General features: G+C 36.7%; 1 protein-coding gene across 2 annotated transcripts in view; it reads right to left on the bottom strand.

Annotated features, from left to right (window-relative positions):
• Positions 1–15,559, bottom strand: part of LOC148940195 (uncharacterized) — a 37,062-nt gene extending 21,503 nt beyond the window's left edge. Inside the window, exons 1-2 of one of the 2 annotated variants that reach the window (XM_089106502.1) lie at positions 15,539–15,559; positions 9,181–9,372 (exon numbers count right to left, since the gene is read on the bottom strand). The gene's annotated coding sequence lies outside the window, so the exon portion shown is untranslated. Of the gene's footprint in view, positions 1–9,180; positions 9,376–15,538 lie in introns of both variants that reach the window. The other variant, XM_089106501.1, reaches the window with a different exon arrangement.

Below are 15,559 nucleotides of genomic sequence, written 5' to 3'. Positions count from 1 at the left end.
GGGTATATAAGGTTTTATTGAATGGATGTTTGTATAAACTTCAGCTGGGGCGATTTGAAAATCTGAAGTTATAGTGCCTTTTTTAAGAGTCAAAACTGATTTGAGAGCAACCAGCCCCACATCTACGCCCAACATTTCCCCCAACATATCCAATCAAAATATTGAGATAACAATTTTGTTCAGCGTAGTTGAAGGGCCCGGACGTCACGTCTTTGAGGATATCAACAACCCCACAGCTCTCAGAACAATGGTTTTAAGTTATGCCCTCGGAGCATACAAGATTTTTATAGAGAGGATGGTCGTAAATACGTCAGAGGGGTCTCGTTGGAAAGGTAATCAGAAGTGTTAGTGCCCTTTTTAAGAATCAAAGTAATCAGTGGGCAGCTCGCCCCCCCCCTACACGTCTTATTTTCCCGAAATGCAGACAATTGAAATATTGAGATAGCCATTTAATTCAAAATAGTCCAAAAATAATATAACAAGGCTTTTTGGGTTGTTACAAACCGTCAGAGCCTGGGGGCAAGGGTTGTAAATTATGTCCCCCGGGAATTTAAGGTTTTTATGGAAGAAATGGTTGTATAGAATTTAGAGGTGGCTCATTTGATTGAAATTTGGAAGTTCTAGTTCCCCTTTAAGAGTCACAAGTGATGGAGGTCAACTAGCCCCCCCCTAAATACCCCTCTTTCGTGAAATGCATCTGTTTGAAATTGCGAGATATCCATTCTAAAAAAAATAGTCCAAAGAACATATAACAATGCCTTCAGGTTTGATAACCCCCCCCCCAGAGCCCTAGGGCAAGGACGGTAAGTTAAGCCGAGGAGGCATATAAGGTTTCTATGGAATAGGTTGTCGTATAAACTTCAGATGGAGCTCATTTGGTTTGAAATTGGAATTTATAATACCCTTTTTAAGAGTCAAAACTGATTTGAGAGCAATTAGCTCCCCCCTGCCCATCATATCCCAAAACCAAACACCCAAACAAAGCTCCGAGACACCTATTTTTTTTTTCAGCATTATTGAAAGGTTCAGTAATTATGCGTTTGGGGATGTCAATCCCTCCGTCCCGAGGCCTCATGATAAGGGCTGTAAGTTAGGCACTTTTTTCATTGTTTACATATAGTATATGTTATTGAGAAAAGGTATGCATCGTTCACTTCTACTTTCCCAAAATGCGAAGGGCATTAAGATGAGTCCTTCAAGGAATCTTGAACTAAATAAAATGATGTTAACTTTCGGGAATTGATCAGGGAGATGATCAATTGACCAAAAAGGCAATATTTACCCGCTACTACTACTACTACTACAACTACCACTACTTCTACTGCTACGACAACTACTGCTACCACTGCTATCACTAAAACTACTATTTCTGTAGCCAGTAGTATTAAGGCTGAGGATCTTGAAACAAACTTCCGAGGAAACGTTGAGGGGAAAGTTGAACTAGATCAAAGCATATTATGTGCGTATAGATTGATAATACGGGTGTATCAACAATTTCAGAACGGATTATCGTCTCAAGAGGGAACTTCAGGGGTATCATGAGTGGGATATTCATTTGACAAAAAGGCAAAATGTACCTGCTACTACTGCTATTAATACTGCTGCGACTACTGTTACTGCTACTAATAATACACTATTGCCGCTACTACTGTTCCTACTACTACCCCTACTATTATGATACTTGGATTACCAATCCAATGAGCCCCCTACGAAGTTTATATGACCGTGTTTGCTATAAAAATCCTTTTATGCCCCCAGGGCATAACTTACAACCCTTGCCCTGAGGGCTGGTGGGAGGGAGATTTGTCTTCCTGAAAGACATAATTTCCAGAGCTTTGAATTACGTTGAACAAAATGACTATCTAAATATTTTGATTGGAAGTGTTTTAGGAAATAATGGGCGTGGTGGGGCGGGGGAATTTGCCCTCCGATCACTTTCGACTGATAACAAAGGAGCTAGTCCTCTCAATTTCCAATCGAATGACCCATTTTTGAACTTTGTACGACAACGCTATCTATAAAAACCTTATATGCCCTAAGGACTTAACTTAAAACCCTTGTCCTAACGGCTGTGGGGGGTTGTCTTCAACTACATTTGACCAAACGGCTATATCAAAATTTTGATCGGAAGTGTTTGGAGAAATAAAGGGCGGGGGGGCATTTGCCGTCCGATTAATTTTAACTATCAAAAGGGGTACTACCCCTCTCAAATTCGAATCGAATGAGCCCTTTTTGATGTTTCTACGACAACGCTGTCTATAAAAAACCTTATATGCCCCCAGGGCGTAACTTACAACCTTCGCCCTGAGAGCAGTGGGAGGGGGTTGTCATCCTCAAAGACATAATTTCCGGACCTTTTAACTACAATGAACAAAATGGTTATCTTTTTTATGTAGTGTACAGTGCCTTTTTTCGTTTTTTTTTTTTTTTTTTCAAAGTTTGTTTGTAAATTTGTTGCTTTTCAATAACTATTGATATTATTTTTATGAATATTTGTGTTCTCCAGGTATTACATTAACGCCCTATAGATCATTGATCCGTCTTCTTTTTTTTTCTAAGTTTATTTGTTTGTCAATTTGTTGTTTTTCAATAAAAAGTGATAGTATTTATATTAATATTCGAGTTCTCCGTGGACTACATTTAGGCCCAAGGATCATTGATCAGATCCTGGTGTTTGGTTTTTTTTGTATGTTTAAATTGAGTAAAGTTAATGTTCAAAGTTCAAAATTTCGATTGGATGTGTTTGGGGAATGGGTGGGCGCGGGATGGGGGTTAGTTGCCCTCCAATCACTTTTGACTATCAAAAAGAGCCCTTTGAATTTCCAATCGAATGAGGCTCCAATCATTTTCGACTGTTAAAAAGCACACTAGCCGTTTAAATTTCCTATTGAATGAGCTCTATTTGAAAGTTCTACGATAACACTTTCTGTAAGAACCTTTTATGTCCCTAGGGCATAACTCACAACCCTTGCCCTGAGGGCTGGGGGGATTTTTCATCCTCAAAGATATAATTTCTGGACATTTTAATTATAATCAACAAAATGATTATCTAAAAATTTCGATTGGATGTGTTTGAGGAAAGGGTGGGCGTAGGAGGGGGGTTAATTGCCCTCCAATCATTTTCGACTGTTAAAAAGGCCACTAGCCGTTTCAATTTCCTATTGAATGAGCTCTATTTGAAGTTTCTACGACAACACTTTCTGTAAGAACCTTTTATGTCCCTAGGGCATAACTCACAACCCTTGCCCTGAGAGCTGGGGGAATTTGTCATCCTCAAAGACATAATTTCTAGACATTTCAGCTACGTTGAACAAAATGGCTATCTCAAAATTTTGATTGGATGTGTTTGGGGAAATGGTGGGCGTAGAAGGGATGTTAGTTGCCCTCCAATCACTTTCGACTATTAAAAAGGGCACAGGCCCTTCCAATTTCCAATCGAATGAGCCCTTTTGAAAGTTTCTACGACAACTCTTTCGATGCGAAGTGCCCTGTTCTAAAGAAAAAAAAAGAAAAAAAACAAATAATACATTGTGCCAACGTCGTTCTTTACTTAGGCACCGCTATTGCGCTGCCTATGATTGCTAATCCACCGTAAATAGATTCTAGTGCCAAAGACCCTTAAGGTACCAAAAATTTTTGGCAGATTAGAGACAATTAGCCCTTCTATGGCTAATTTCATACGTTAATATTTTCCATGTGTTGTATTCCGAAAAAAGTTCCAGAAAGTTTCAACTTAATTTCTCAAGCTGATTCAGCTCTTTCCTCTTCCTATAGTCACAATTGAAAGTCTACTTGCTCTCCTACTCCTTCAACAGCCCCTGATCTTCACAGTTTGATACCCCAAGCGGTTCCCACGCATGATGTCTTTGGACTTACCTCGCTACTTAACCGTGTATAGAATATAAGTCATATAGGAGCTTATAGTGCAAAAATATTTTATTCGACGGGAGAAATTTTTTAGCCCCTTTCCCCTCCCCCATAACAGAATTTGAAGTCTCCTTGCCTTTTCTTAATGGTGCCTGACAGTTTTGACTCCATCCCCCAACCATTTTTCAGATATTGCAGTTATAATAATAGGCAGCGCAATAGCACTACCTAAGTACAGAACGACGTTGGCACAATGTATTATCTTCTTTTTTTTGTTGGTTTTAGACCAGGGAACTTCGTATCGAAGGAATTGTCATAAAAACTTGGAAAAGGGCTCATTCAATTGGAAATTGGAAGGGCTTGTGCCCTTTATACTAGTCAAAGGTGATTGGAAGGCAACTAATACCCCTTCCACGCCCAACATTTCATCAATCTAAGAAATTATTATTTTTAAGGTAAATTCCTATTAATCTCTAAAAAAATCTAAATAATATTTGTATATATATATATATATATATATATATATATATATATATATATATATATATATATATATATATATATATATATATATATATATATATATATATATATATATATATATATATATATATATATATATATATATATATATATATATATATATATATATATATATATATATATATATATATATATATATATATATATATATATATATATATATATATATATATATATATATATATATATATATATATACATAGGAAATATATCTATATCTACATATATATAAATTTGAGAAAAATTCATTAAGAGCCTTAATTCTGGATAAAAAAAATTATGTGAGTTACATTATTTTTTATATACATCAGTATTGCAATGACTTCATTGCAGCATTGCCTAAGTAAAGAACAATTTTGGCACAATGTATTATTATTATTATTTTTTTGGTTTTAGACCTGGGCAGTTCGTATCGAAGGAGTTGTCGTAGAAACTTCAAAAAGAGCTCATTCGACTGGAAACTGAAAGGACTAGTGCCCTTTCTAATAGTTGAAAGTAATTGGAGGGTGACTAATCCCCCTCCCACGCCCACCATTTCTCCAAATACATCCAATCAAAATTTTGAGATGGCCATTTTGTTCAACGTAGTTGAAAGGTCCAGAAATTATGCCTTTGATGATGACAACTCCCCCATAGTCACAACCCTCAGGGCAAGGGTTGTAAGTTATGCCCGGGGGCATTTAAGGTTTTTTTTATAGAAGGGATGGGTTGTATAAGCTTTAGAGGAGTCTCATTTGGTTGACAATTGGAAGTTATAGTTCCCTTTTAAGATTCAAAAGTGATGGAGATCAACTAGCCCCCCCTCCCCCCGACTGCCCTTTTTCACCAAACGCATCTAATTTAAATTGTGAGAATAGCCATTTTGATCAAAATAGTCCAAAAAACATATAACAATGCCTGTAGGATTGACACAACACCTCAGAGCCCTGGGGCAAGGGTTGTAAGTTATGCCCTGGGGTATATATAAGGTTTTATGGAATGGCTGTTTGCACAAACTTCACCTGGGGCTCATTTGATTTGAAAATCGGAAGTTATAGTGCCTTTTTTAAGAGTCAAAACTGATTTGAGAGCAAACAGGCCCCCCTCTACACCCATCATTTCCCCCAACATATCCAATCAAAATTTTGAGATAGCAATTTTGTTCAGCGTAGTTGAAGGGTCTGGACATTATGTCTTTGAGGATGACAACCACCCCACGGCCCTCAGAGCAATGGTTTTAAGTTATGCCCTCGGAGCATACAAGGTTTTTATAGAGAGGGTGGTCGTATATACTTCAGAGGGGTCTCATTGGAAAGGTCATCAGAAATTTTAGTGCTCATTTTAAGAGTCAAAGTAAATCAGAGGGCAGCTACCCCCTCCTAACGTTGTCTTTTCCAAAATGCATACAATAGAAATATTGAGATAACTATTTAATTCAAAGTAGTCCAAAGATCATATAACAAGGCTTTTGGGATTGATACAAACCACCAGAGCCTGGGGGCAAGGGTTGTAAGTTATGCCGCGCTGGAATTTATAGTTTTTATGGAAGGGATGGTTGCATAAACTTCAGAGGTGGCTCATTTGATTGAAAATTGGATTTTAAAGTTCCCCTTTAATAGTCAAAAGTGATGGAGGTCAACTAGCGTCCCCTAACTACCCCTCTTTCATGAAACGCATCTGATTTTAATTGTGAGATATCCATTCTAAAACAAATAGTCCAAAGAACATATAACAATGACTTCAGGGTTGAAAAAAAACCCAGAGCCCTAGGGCAAGGATGGTAAGTTAAGCCGTGGGGGCATATAAGGTTTCTATGGAATGGGTTGTCGTCTAAACTTCATATGGGGTTCATTTGATTTGAAATTGGAAGTTATAGTGCCCTTTTTAAGAGTCAAAAGTGATTTGAGAGCAGCCAGCTCCTCCCCTCCGCCCATTATATCCCAAAACCAAACACCCAAACAAAGTTCTGAGACACCTGTTTTTTTCAGCACTGTTGAAAGGTTCAGTAATTATGCGTTTGGGGATGTCAACCCCTCCGCCCCAAGGCCTCAGGACAAGGACTGTAAGTTAGGCAATTTGTTCATGGTTTACATATAGTATATGTTATTGAGAAAATGTATGCAATTTTGACTACTACTTTCCTATAATACGAAGGGTATTAAGGTGGGCCTTTAAAGGAATGTTGAACTAAAAAAAATGATGTTAACTTTCAGGAAATGGTAAGGCAGATGATCAATTGACCAAAAAGGCAATATTTGCACGCTTGATACTAGTACAATTAAGACCAAGCGTATGAAGTTGAAAATTTGACAGAATATCGAGGGGGAGTTTGAACAAAACACACTATGTGCATGCAGATTGTCAAAAGGGCGTATCTCAAGAAAGATTTGGGTATTAAGTTGTAAGTTTCAGAGAATACTTAAAGGGGAAGATCAATTGACAAAAAGGTAATATATGCTTGTCACTACTAACACTACTCCCACTGCTACTTTTACTAATACTGCCTGCAGCTAAACCACTAGAACTACTAATTCAATTGTAATAGCTTGTAAGAGTATTAACATGAAAAGAACGTCAAAAGGGGGTCAGAAGTGCAAATCAGCAATATTTTTGAAACGTTTTACCGTGCCAAGATGAACCTTCTAGGGCATCTTGAAAGGGATGTTCAACTGATCAAAAGGCAAGATGTCGATGCTACTACCGCTATTAATACTGCTGCTACTGCTGTTACTACTACTGCTAATGCAGGACTACTACTGCTACAACTTCTCCTACTACCACCGCAGCTACTGTACACAACTACTGTACGCAACTACTGTACGCAACAACTACCGCAACTTTACTGAAAAAATTAAATGTTTTCACTTATATAACTTTAATAAATCAAATAATATTAACATTTTGATTAATAAATATCAGTATATGTATATTAAACTGACAATGCACATTCATTTGTATTTTTTCAGTAAAGTGCAAATTATGTTCTTGTCTTGAGAAGGCAAAGGGTTATCAGCCCTACTCATGTTAATTTCTGCTCGTTTTGAGTTTGACTCGGTTATTTATTGTAATTTGTGTTCGTTTTGGGTTTCATTTATTTATTGATGCTGATTTGTGGTAGTTTTACGCTTGGTAGATTACTTGATTCTATTTTTGCTTATTTTTGGTTTAATGGAGTATTTTACTTTTCCTTGAAACTTATTTTGTCGAAAATGATTTTTTTATAATTAATAGCATATAAAGAGATTCGACAGAAAAAACACCAGTAAGCTTACAGTCTTCAACACAACAAAATGAACTAATGAAATCGAATTACCGGAATTGCATCCATGACGCATGAAACATTACAAAAGGAACATGGCTCAATATAAAAAACCAAGTGTAATTAGTCTATTTACAAAAGGCATTTTAAGTAGTTTCATAACGCCTAGAGGATAAATAAACAACCTAGACCATCAATCGTGACATGACCAATCCGAGTAGCTAAGGTAAAGGGTATTGAATATATGTCTAAAATAATGATAAACGAAAATGAAGAACAAATATCGTATAATACAGTCAGAATACTTCTGTCAGCAACAATTACAACGAGTCAAAAACAAAATTGAAGAAAAAATAAACATACGATTAAAAGATAAGCGGCAGCAAGAATTAAAACTACTCAAAAACAAAAGTGAAGGACCAAAAAAAAAAAAAATAAGGGTAGAAGATATACCACAGCGAGGACAAGGAAATATTTCGTGAACAGATAAGCGGCAGAGAGAATTACAAGGAATCACGAAAAAGTGAGTATCAGTACGTGTCAAAAATGGAGTGAAAAACAAAATTGTGCTGTTAGAAGACAAGCAACGGCAAAAATCAGAACAAGCCAAAAATGAAAGTGAAATAGAAGGAAATATTACGTTAGAAGAACAACGCCAACAAAATGTGGCACAAAACCCAGTAAAAATCTACAAAGATGCCATAAACTACGCAACTGTTGATACAAATCATGGGGACCCTTTAACGTTCTATGTGTCCCCTAGGGAGCACTCCATTTTCCCATGGAAAGATGGCATACTGACATTTCTGGCCACTAAAACGATCTAAACAAGTCACAACTTTAAGGGAAAATGTGTATTTTTCCAATGGTGGCAGTATCAAACATATGGTGACGCCATGACACCAAGAAGAGGCTCACATTGTTTGCGGTTACAAGATAAGTGGTAATGAGAATCAATATACATAAGCCTGTCGCGTAGCCATGCCGGGGCTCGACCTAGAAATCGGCTACATAGTTTTTTTTCTAGTTAAAACTGGCAAATTGACATTTCTGGCCACAAGAACGATCTAAATAGGTCGGAGCTTTTAGAAAGAATTTGCATTTCTCCCAGGGCAAATGTATCGAACCCGTGGTGACGTCATGACACGAAGAAAAGGCTCAAATTGTCTGCGGTTAGAAGACAAGTACATATAATATAAGTACATATATATATATATATATATATATATATATATATATATATATATATATATATATATATATATATATATATATATATATATATATATATATATATATATAATCAGTAGGGAAAGCAATGTCCAATCCTGTATTCTTTTCTTCTTGCTTTTCTTAATACACACGATTTTTTCTATATTATTCGTGTTTGAAAGGTATAGAACAGAATAAGTAGGCCTAAATATTTCTGTATAAAGTTTATAGCTGCAAATTTATTCATTACTGCTACTCATTTCATCCTCAAATTCATTTTTCATTAAGATGAAATACAATAAAAATTTAATAGGACTTACAAGGAAAATATTCCCGTCGATGCTCTTAATTATAATCCTGTTCCCTGACTGATCGCTGTCAAAATATTTGACCCTCTTAATGTCGATCTTTTCCAGACACTGGCCTCTATTTATGTGTGTTTCCTTATTTCTGAAGAACAAAAGCTGACTCCACTCCAAAACAGCCCAGTATTTCTTCCATGAACTTAGAAACTTCTAATTAAAGGGAAAATAATTAAATTTTTTCCATAATAAGGTTAATTTTATACTAATTTGGGGCAAATTGAAGTGCACATAGACTAAACATATTACAATTAAATGTGCAGAGAAACAAGCATTATTCTCAAGACTAAATTGGTCATTTATGACAAAATAAAACTACAAAGGATTTGGCAAATTTTTTTTTACTGGATTGAGGCCAATAAAAACATACACAGGAGAAATAGCAGATGTTTCGAAAAATGAAAAAACAAGAAAGACACAGGATGGAAAAACTAGCTCAGGATAAAAAAAAATGAAATTAAGGTAAAATATAGGATAACCTACAATTACTAGGATAGCCATGCACAATTGTAGAAAAAAAAAACATTTTTAAATTCTCCGGTTGGAATTTCCCTATATAATTGCGCACTTTGATCTTCTTTTTTTTAAGTTTGTGGTTAATTTGGCCCCTAATCACCATATAATTAGGCTAAAAAAAAAACAAAGAAATGTTGAATTGCTTGATGAATACGATTGAATGAACGCTTTCATAATATTTCACTTCATTACGTCTTCATTAACATGTTTCCTTCTATGCAGTGACGCACTTTCGGTTATGTAAATAGGTACATTAATCGTTACCATACTAATAACATGCACAGCTGAAAAATAGGGTGTACCAAGTTGGCCCCCACCCCTAGGGAAAATCAATGTAAGAAATGTACTTTTTTACTATAATGTTGCCTAAAAACGCCCTCTTCTAAATTCAGGCCCTCCTGTGTCCCAACCAAAATGGTGGGTATGGGCTTGCTAATACACACCAAATACTCCTTTTAGTGTCTAAAAATTATATGATTTCAAGGTGTTGATGGCTACATTACCGCTGTGACAATAAAGATGACATTTCGTGCTTTGAACGTGATTGTATATCAGGCTCGTGCAAAATGGGAGGGGCCTCTCGCCCTGGCCTAGGTTTGCAATTATAACGATCTTATGCCCTCCTCCCTAAATTAAAGCTCTTTAAAGATAATTTACATTCAAATTCAAAGGCCCTTGTGTTTGTGCAGCCTTTGTTAAATAAAGGTGATAAAAAGTCAAACTTTAGTGTGAAGAACGAGGGTTAAGGAGAGCCCTCGTTTACGGAATAATTTCTGTTCCTTTTAAGTTCCAATTTTGCTCCTTACTTTCAGTTGAAAAAACTTTTTTTAATTTCTAACTGTTCTAAACTATGCTAGAAAATCCTCCTCCCTATCCATCTAAGTTGAAATTCCCCGCCCCCCCCCCCAAGAAAATTCTCCCCAAGGAAAGTCCCCCGTCCCATAGAAAATCATCCCCGAAAAAATTCCGAATATTTCCGGATAACAAATACTATACGTGAACAATAGGAAAATTCCGTAACTTAAAACCCTTTCCCCAGGGACTATGTCATCCCCAAAGGCATAGTTGTTGGATTTTTCAACTATGCTGAATTAAATAGCTATCTCAACGGTATGCTGAATCAAATGACTATGTCAACTGTATGCTGAATCAAATGAGTATCTCAGCTGTTTTAAATTATGCTAGGAAATCCTCTTCCCTACTCCCCCTTCGGATAGAAGTCCTCCTGGGAAATTACCTGGAAACTTCCCTCCTTCCAAGTAAAATTTTCCCTGTGGCCCCCCCCCCAAGAAAAAAAAACGTATATCTCCCAATAACAAATACTATCTTTAAACAGCAGGAATACTGCGTAGCTTACACCCTTGTCCCCAGGGACTATGGGGGAGCATTTCATCCCCATAGACATAGTTACTGGACTTTTCAACTATGCTAAATTGAATGACTATCTTAAAATTCTCACGGGATGTCTTTGGGGAAGAAGGGGACGCGGGAGGTGGGCTAGTTGCCCTCCAATATTTTTGGTCGCTGAAAAAGGGGACTAGAGTTTTTGATTTCTGTTCGAAAAGCCCTGTACCGATCCTCTAGGACCATTGGTTCAATATGAGCATCACTGGGTAAAAATCAAATAAACACACATCCGTGATCTTTCTTCTGGCAAAAAATACACAATTCCACATTTTGAAGATAGGAGCTTCAAACCTCTACAGTTGTGTACTCTGATATGATGAATCTGATGTTGTTTTTCATTAAGATCGCTCGACTTTTTGGGGCATTTCCGCTTTTTCGGAATTCAGGCAAAATTTCTCAGGCTCGTAGCATTTGATGGGTAACATTGAACTTACTGAATTGTATATATTTGGAATTGGAACCAGCATAAAAAGCCAATTATTTTTATGTATTAATTTTAAAATCTTTTTTCACAAAATAAGTTTTTCAAAGAAAAGTAAAGAACTCCATTAGACAAAAAAATGAGCAAAAATAAAATCAAATAATCTATCAAGCGTGAAACTACCACAAATCAGCATCGATAAATAAATGAAACCCAAAACGAACAGAAATTACAATAAATAACCGAGTCCAACTCAAAACGAGCAGATATTAACATAAGTTGGGCTCAATACCCCTATGCCTTCCCAAGGCCAGAACATATTTTGCATTTTACTGAAAAAAATACAAATGACTGTGCATTGTCAGTTTAATATAAATATACTTATATTTAGTAATCAGTGTCTTAATATGATTTGCTCTATTATAGTTATAAAAGTAAAAACATTTATATTTTTTTCAGTAAGTGCAAATTTTGCTCTGGCCTTGGGAAGGCATAGGGGTTTTGGGCCAAACTTATGTTAATTTCTGCTCGTTTTGAATTTGACTCGGTTATTTATTGTAATTTATGTTTCTTTTGGGTTTCATCTATTTATCGATGCTGATTTGTGGTAGTTTCACGCTTGGTAGATTATTTGATTTTATTTTTGCTCAGTTTTTGTTTAAGAGTTCTTTACTTTTCTTTGAAAAACTTATTTTGTGGAAAAAGTTTTTAAAATAATTTCTGTTTGTTTTATATTGACATAGTCTTTTCAGGGAAAAAGAAAATAATATTTTAAATCTATTCGTTTTTTAGGACTTTATAGTTTGGCCTGCTATTTATATGCTGGAGAAAAATTTTCAGCTATTTTAAAAAACATACACCCTTTTAAAAATCTGGACACAAATAGTACTGTTTAATTTAGTTTCATATCTCCTGATGTACTTCTGACACAAATAGTACTGTTTAATTTAGTTTCATACCTCCTCTAGTTGACCTGAAATAGAAAACTTGATACCATTCGCAAAAAAATCGGTTTACTTTCTTTGATAGCTTGGATGCACTTACGCTATTTTGATTTGGTTAAATTTTAAGAGCAGAAATGGGAGGGTTGGCGTCGGAGGATGGGCGTGGGAGAGTGGGATTGGAAGGGGGATTAGTTGCCCTCAAATCTCTTTTGACTATTAAAAAGGGCATCAGCCCTTTCTATTTTCAATCGAAGGAGCCCTTTTCGAAGTTCCCACGACAACTCCTTCGATACGAAGTGCTCTGGTCTAAACAACAACAACAACAAAAAATAATACATTATACCCACTTCGATCTTTACTATAAAACTGTTAAGCCTTCCAATCACTTTTGACTATTAAAATGGGCACTAGGCCTTTCGATTTCCAATCGAATGAGCCCTTTTGGAAACGATAACGCTTTCTATAAACACCTTATATGCCCCCCAGGGCATAAATTACAACCCTTACCCTAAGGTCTGTTAGAGTGGTTGCCATCCTCTAAGACCGAATTTCCAGAACTTTCAACTACGTTAAAATATTAAAAACGCACAAGCCACTCCAATTTCTAATTGAATGAGTGCTTTTCGAAGTTTCTACGACATCTTCTTCGATACGAAGTGCCCTGCTCAAAAGGAAAAAATTTATAAATAATACATTGTGCCAACATCGTTCTTATATGCCCCCAAAGCATAACTTAAAACCCTTGCCCTGAGGGTTGTGGGGGAGTGTCGTCCTCTTTACTTAGTCCCCGTTTCTTGTCTTGTTCTCGAGTGTCCCCGTTCTTTACTTAGGCAGCGCGATCGTGCTGCCTATGACTTATATAACAACTTTCTATATAAACCTTATATGCCCCCAGGGCTTAACTTACAACCCTTGCACTGAGGGCTCTGAAGGGGTTACCATCCTAAAATACCTAATTTCCAGAACTTTCAACTACGTTGAACGAAATGGATATCTCAAAATCTGGATTGGATGTGTTTGGAAAATGGTGGGCGTGAGAGGGGTGCTGGTCGCTATCCAATCACTTTCAACTATTAAAAAAGGCAGTAGCCCTTTCAATTTCCAATTGAATGAGCCCTTTTGAAGTTTCTATAATAACGCTTTCAATAAAAACTTTATATGCCCCAGGGCATAACTTACAACCCTTGCCCTGAGGGCTGTGGGGGGAGGAGTTGTCATCCTTAAAGACCTAATTTCCAAAATTTTCAACTACGTTGAATAAAATGGATATTTAAACATTTCGATTGGATGTGTTTTGGAAAATGGTGGGCGTAAGAGGGGGGTTAGTTGTCCTTAAGTCACTTTCGACTATTGAAAAGGGTACTATCCCTTTGAATTTCAAATCGAATGAGCCCTTTTCAAGTTTCTACGACAAAGATTTCAACAAAAACCTTATATGCCTCCAGTGCATAACTTATAATCCTTGCCCTGAGGGTTGTGGAGGAGTGTCCTCCTCAAAAATATATTTTCTATCTGGAAATCAATTACGCAAAACAAAATGGCTATCTCAAAATTCTTATTGGATCTGTTTGTCGGAATGATAGGTGTGGGGGGGCTATTTGCCCTCCAATCACTTTCGACTATCAAAAAGAGCACTAGCCCTTTAAATTTCCAATCGAATGAGCTTTTTTTGAAGTTTCTACGACAACGCCTTCTTTAAAAACCTTATATGCCCCCAGGTTATAACTTAAAACCGTTGCCCTGAGGGCTGTGGGGGAGTTTCCTCCTCAAAAACATATTTTCTTTCTGGAAATCAACTGCGCTGAACAAAATGGCTTTCTCAAAATTTTGATTGGATGTGTTTGGGGAAATAATGAGCGTGGGGGGGGGGCTATTTGCCCTCCAATCACTTTCGACTATTAAAAAGGGCACTAGCTCTTTGAATTTCCAATCGACTGAGCATTTTTTGAAGTTTCTACGACAACGTCTTCTATAAATACCTTATAAGTCCTCAGGGCATAACTTACAACCCTGACCTTGGGGGTTGTGGGGAGTTTACTCCTCAACAACATATTTTCTATCTGGAAATCAACTACGCTAAACAAAATGGCTATCTCAAAATTTTGATTGGATGTGTTTAGGGGAATGATGGGCGCGGGGAGAGGGGGCTAGTTGCCCTCTAATTACTTTCGACTATTAAAAGGGTACTAGCCCTTTGAATTTCCAATCGAATGAGCCTGTTTTGAAGTTTCTACGACAACGCCTTCTATAAAAAAAAAAAAATATGCCCCAGGGCATACCTTATGATCCTTGCCCTGAGGGTTGTGGGGGAGTGTCCTAGGACAACACCTTCTATAAAAACCTTATATGCCCCAGGGCATAACTTATGATCCTTGCCCTGAGGGTTGTGGGGGAGTGTCCTCCTCACAAACATATTTTCTATCTAGAAATCAACTACGCTGTACAAAATAGCTATCTCAAAATTTTGATTGGATGGGTTTGGGGGAATGCTGGGCGGGGGGGGGGGCTAGTTGCCCTCCAATCACTTTCGACTATTAAAAAGGCCACTCAAAACGTCGATTTTAGAGTTTCAGTTACTATTTGGCAGAGTCACTCCTTGCTAACAATTTGTTGCTACGAACTGTTTAATCAGGCAAATTTGGCCTCAATAATATCCACCATCTTTTGGCATTAAAGGCTATAGCAGACCTCAAAATGTCTTGTTTGCGGCTGTAAGGTTTATTTTAAAGTAGCTTCTTTCAGAAATTGATTAATCAATAACACAGTTGTAGATCCTATACCTCCTGTTCAGTATTTTGCCTCTATTAATGTTGTCCTCTTATACTGGAACTGCATCTATATTCTCATGCTTAGAGGGTTTATAAATGTAGCGGGTTTTTGTCAGGTTTTACTCCTCTGGCTTTAACTAATAAACGGGTTTAAAAGTTTAAGCATCTATTTTAACTTTCAAACTTTAATGAATGATTCAAGCGCCAACTTTAGCTAAAAATTACTATTTTTAAAACTTACTATTCTAGTAAAAACTTACTATTTTAGATCTTTTTTCCAA

This window comes from Artemia sp. Qi Xiang Cuo, chromosome 20, assembly GCF_049724085.1.
Source record: "Artemia sp. Qi Xiang Cuo chromosome 20, ASM4972408v1, whole genome shotgun sequence".
In the NCBI taxonomy this organism is placed as follows: Eukaryota; Metazoa; Arthropoda; class Branchiopoda; order Anostraca; family Artemiidae; genus Artemia; species Artemia sp. Qi Xiang Cuo.
The sequence above is the reverse complement of the archived record's forward strand: the minus strand, read 5'-3'. Positions and strand labels throughout refer to the sequence as shown.